Here is a 5000-nt window from a genome sequence, read left to right on the forward strand (position 1 = left end):
GAATTGGAGTGATGCTGGTTGGAGCTTTACCAACACCAAATCGCCAACTTTGAACTCTTGTGGTCGCCTTCCCAAGTCTGCCCACTTCTTCATCCGTTTTGCCGCCTTCTCCAAGTAAGCCCGCGCAATATCGGCATTTCGATGCCACTCCTTTGCGAAATGGTAGGCTGATGGACTACTCCCAGTATAACCAATTGCCATAGTGTGCGGAGTCGACGGTTGTTGTCCTGTGATAATTTCGAAGGGGCTCTTGTTGGATGCAGAGCTCCGCTGCAAGTTGTAGGAGAATTGGGCGATGTCCAACAGCTTCACCCAATCTCGTTGATTGGCACTCACGTAGTGCCGGAGATACTGCTCTAAGAGCGAATTTATTCTTTCAGTTTGACCATCCGTCTGGGGGTGGAGGCTTGTAGAGAAGTATAACTTTGACCCCAACAATTTGAATAGCTCGGTCCAGAATCGTCCCAGGAACCGAGCGTCTCGATCACTAACAATATTGTGTGGGACTCCCCAATACTTCACTACACCCTTCATCATCAGTCTGGCCGCCTCTTCAGCTGAACAGTGTAGGGGAGCAGCAATGAAAGTTGCATACTTTGAAAACCGATCGACCACCACAAGTATCGATCCAAGTCCCCCTACAGGCGGCAAGCTAGATATGAAGTCTAAGGAAATGCTCTCCCATGGCCTTTCTGGTACAGGCAACGGCTCCAAAAGTCCCACCGGCTTCCGTTGCTCCACCTTGTCTTGTTGGCAAGTAAGGCATGTTCGAACATACTCCTCCACATCAATCCCCATCTTTGGCCAGTAGAAGGCCCTCTCCACGAGAGCCAATGTTCTGTGAATGCCGGGATGTCCAGCCCAAAGGGAATCGTGACACTCTTTCAAGAGTTCACGCCTTAAATTGTCCACTCGGGGAACATAAACTCTATTCCCTTTTGTGTAAACAAGTCCCTCCTGGACCCAAAATCGTCGTGCCTTGCCTTCTTTGATGAGCTGCATCAGGATAACTGCCTGGGGATCACTATACAGTCCATCTCTGATTCGAGAAAGGAAGTTGGAATGTAACTGACTTGTTTGGCCTCTGCCCTCCAGTTGTGCAGCATTCACGCACTCCACCTTCCGACTCAGCGCATCGGCCACGACATTCGCCTTCCCGGGCTTGTATTCCATTGCCATATCAAATTCAGCCAGGAAGTCCTGCCACCGTGCTTGCTTTGGGGAGAGCTTCTTCTGAGTTTGGAAATAACTCAGGGCGATGTTATCTGTCCTCAGCACAAATCGCGACCCGAGGAGGTAGTGTCGCCAAACTCGTAGGCAGTGGATCACCGCTGTCATCTCCTTCTCATGCACTGGATACCGCCTCTCGGTCTCGTTGAGTTTGCGGCTCTCGTAGGCCACCGGATGACCTTCTTGCATGAGTACTCCACCGATAGCAAAGTCCGAAGCATCGGTATGGACTTCAAAGGGCTCTCCATAGTTTGGCAATTTGAGTACTGGTTCTTCCAGAACAGCAGCCTTCAGATCTTGGAATGCTATCTCACATTTGTCAGACCACTTCCAAGGCTGCTCCTTCTTTAGCAACTCCGTCAGTGGGGTTGCCCGCTTCGAATATCCTGAAATGAAGCGTCGATAGTAGTTGACGAATCCAAGGAAGGATCTCAACTCTGGCACCTTCTTTGGTGTTCGCCATTCCGCAACTGCTTGCACCTTCGACTTGTCCATCCGAATGGAGCCACCACCGATTCGATGCCCTAAGAATAGGATCTCAGTTTGAGCAAAGTAGCATTTCTCCCTTTTTACGAACAAAGTGTTCTCCCTGAGAACCTTGAAAATCGTCCGAAGGTGCTTGACGTGCTCCTCGAGCGTTTGGCTGTAGACGACGATATCGTCCAAGTAGACGACCACGAACTTATCCAAATACTCCTTGAATAGTTGGTTCATGAGAGTACAGAATGTGGCCGGAGCGTTGGTTAAGCCGAAAGGCATCACCAAGAACTCAAACGCTCCATACCTGGTCACACAGGTAGTCTTCGCTTCGTCGCCTTCAGCAATGCGCACCTGCCAATACCCCGACCGAAGGTCGAGTTTTGAGAAATACTTGGCCTTGCCCAGTTGGTCGAACAAGTCCGCGATGAGCGGGATGGGATACTTGTTCTTCACCGTTACTTTGTTGAGGGCTCGATAGTCGACGCATAATCGGAGGCTCCCATCTTGTTTCTTCTGGAAGAGAACTGGAGCTCCGAAAGGTGCTTTTGAGCTGCGGATGAGACCACCGCTTAGCAGTTCACCTAACTGCTTCCTGAGTTCGGCCAACTCTGGCGGGGGCATGCGGTAGGGTGGTCTCGCTGGAGGCTTCACTCCTGGCTCTAGCTCGATACTGTGATCCACGCCTCTGCGTGGTGGGAGAGTCTTCGGCAACTCGGGTGGCATAACGTCTTCGAACTCCTTCAAGACGTTCGCCACTACAGCAGGTTCTTGAATGGCCTCTTCGTTGAGTGGCTCTAGCTTCATAGCAGCCACGAATGTCAGTTCGCCCTTTCGCACCCCTTTCTTCAATTGTAAGGCCGAAATGTGTTGGGGCTCCTTGGTTCCTCTCCGAGAGACGGGAACCACGCAGGGGTCATCGCCTCCCATCATACATAGGGAGTTTAAGAACGGCATCGGCACCAACTTCGCCGCATGCATAAACTCCATTCCAAGAATCACTTGGAAGTCGTCCAGTGGCACGGCCATCATGTTGGTGTTACCGCTCCAAGTCCCGATTTTGATAGGAACACCCTTCGCCAACCCGGAGATTCGCCTGGCCTCCGAGTTCACCGCCTTCATTCGGCTTGGGCTCTTCTCCAATGTCAACCCAAGTCGCTGTGCTTCGCGATCGGCTATGAAGTTGTGGGTAGCGCCCGTGTCCACCATTGCACGGGTCGTTTGGCCATTTAGCTTAATGTCCACATACATTAGTTCGCTGCTTCCTGCTTTTTGTGCCTTCGTCTTCGTGTTCTCCCCCACTTGACCCCGCATAGCGTTCAACAGACGCATTGCTCCCATTCGGGGTCCTTGCGACTCCTCCTCGTCGCTGCTGGATTCTGAGCTGCTCGAACTAAGAGCAACAGCTTTGCCCTTGTCCGATCGGGGAGGGTGGATGGAAGCTGTCAAAGCGTTGAGTGCCTGCTTCTGTGGGCACTCCCTTACCATGTGCGGTCCTCCGCACAAGAAGCATCCTCCAGGTTTTGAGGCCTTGCCTTTTGGGTTCGGCCCTTTGTGGGAGCTCTTCTTCTTCTGTTCGCCCCCGAGATCTTTCCCTCGAGAATGTTTTGGAGGGCGATTGCTTGAAGATTGTTTCCTTCTCGCTGGGTCTTCAGAGGAAACGAAGTCGGTGAGCCTTTCTGCAGCTGCAATTGCCCCGACCACGTCGGTAACATTCCTTCGATTCAGCTCTTGCTGAGCCCATGGTTTCAGACCATCAAGGAAGCTGAACAACTTGTCCTTCTCGGACATGTCCTGTATGTCCAGCATCAGTGCAGAAAACTGCTTTACATAGTCTCGGATGGTGGTACTTTGGCGGAGTTGTCTCAGCTTCCTTCTTGCGACGAACTCTGTGTTCTCCGGTAGGAACTGAGTTCTCAACTCCCGCTTCAAGTCTTCCCATGTGTCGACTCGACACCGACCTTGTTGGATCTCCTCCCAACGAGTTCGCCACCAAAGTTTCGCATCTCCATTCAGATACATTGTTGCTATTGAAACTTTGGTATCTTCAGAATCGGGCCTCGTAGCTCGGAAGTATTGCTCCATGTCGAACAGAAAGTTCTCGAGCTCCTTGGCATCTCTGGCCCCTCCGTATCCATGGGGCTCAGGTGCCCTCAAGTTTTGTGGCGGTGCAACGCGGGTGTTGCCTCCTCCCGCATTTAGCATTCTTGTGAGCATAGCCACCTTCGCCGTGAGTTCCGCCACAACGTCTTGCAAGTGCTGCACGGAGTCCTTGGTGTCATCGGACAGTCGGTCGACTAGGGCCTCGACCTTGTCGATCCTGGACTCCGCTTCCTCTTGCGAGCTCTCTACCCCAACAAGTCTTTGTTGGCCATGGTAGAGTTCCTCCATGCTCGCTTCCAGAACATCTAGGCGGGTTTCCGCCGTCGTGAGTCTCTCCTTATGACTCTTTTTTCCTGTTAGCGCACCAGATTGCGCTTCCTCCGCTCGCGGAGAGTTGCCAACTTCTCGCTCATCCTGTTCGCTGCCGCGATCCTCGTGAGCGGCTCCAACAGCATGAGAGCGAGTGTGCACATGCAGCCCACCTGCGGCTGCTTGGGGCAAGGTTCCGGCTTGCCCCGTCTTGCTTGATTCGCCACGATGCTTTGCCATGGCGAAGTTGCGAAGTTCGTTCGCTGTTCGATCGAAGAGCTTGCCCGCTCTGATACCACACTGTCACGACCTTAGCTGGAATTGCCTAAGGCGTGAGGCACCCTTGCGGCCGAAGACGCGAACTTAGCTTGCGTTGCCTAAGTCGCGGGTCACCCTCGTTGCAAAGACGCGAACTTAGCTTGCGTTGCCTAAGTCGCGCTTTGCCCTTGCGATCTTGCTCCGCAAGGATCAGCCACTTTGTAACCTCTCGCAGGTCCCGAAGGACCTGTAAAAGAGAAAGAAAGTTAGATCGAAAGAACGAGCAACGGACAAGTCCCGAAGTCTCGCGAAAAGGGAAGCTTTACAAGCAAATCGTCGAACACCTTGTGTGCACAAGAGAAAAGAGGGAGAGGGAGGAAAACAAGGCTTTCAAGGATGAACGAACAGCTGCAAGCCCACAAACAGCCGCTCACCTGGTCCCGGACGCAACACCAAGTTCCCGTAAAGGTCACGTGCGAACTTGCGAAAGAGTGTTCAACGCCCGGTATATAACCGAAGCCCCATCCAGCCATGTGCCACCCGGGGGGTTCCTGGGGTCTGAGCTGGCTGACATTTTGGTGAGCGGAGGCAGCACTCCGCTCACCTCCCGCGGCACGCGAAAA

This window comes from Musa acuminata, unplaced genomic scaffold, assembly GCF_036884655.1.
Source record: "Musa acuminata AAA Group cultivar baxijiao unplaced genomic scaffold, Cavendish_Baxijiao_AAA HiC_scaffold_1136, whole genome shotgun sequence".
NCBI lineage: Eukaryota > Viridiplantae > Streptophyta > Magnoliopsida > Zingiberales > Musaceae > Musa > Musa acuminata.